At 44.8% G+C, this 241-nt stretch overlaps 1 protein-coding gene across 3 annotated transcripts in view; it reads left to right on the forward strand.

Moving 5' to 3' along the window:
- LOC116696361 (uncharacterized) overlaps nt 1-241 on the forward strand; it is a 15,048-nt gene that overhangs the window by 6,286 nt on the left and 8,521 nt on the right. The gene's annotated exons all lie outside the window — the stretch shown is intronic.

Raw genomic sequence — 241 nt, forward strand, 5'->3', positions numbered from 1 at the left:
TGTTGCAACAACTAGTAACGTTAGAAAAACTACAACACCGCACCGGATCTAGCTAGACCGGAAACAAAACAACAGGCTCACCGCACACACGCCGTTTGGGCTTGCGAGCCGGCCAAAGAGTAGTAACGTTGCGTTTTGCTAGTAAGAATGCTGGTGTGAAAGTGAACACTACAGTAGGCTATATGCCAAGGTTGTTTTCAAGAAAAAAAACATTTTCACAAAGCAAGCCGATCCACTTTTC

The sequence above is a fragment of the Etheostoma spectabile genome, chromosome 10, assembly GCF_008692095.1.
Source record: "Etheostoma spectabile isolate EspeVRDwgs_2016 chromosome 10, UIUC_Espe_1.0, whole genome shotgun sequence".
NCBI classification, from domain to species: domain Eukaryota; kingdom Metazoa; phylum Chordata; class Actinopteri; order Perciformes; family Percidae; genus Etheostoma; species Etheostoma spectabile.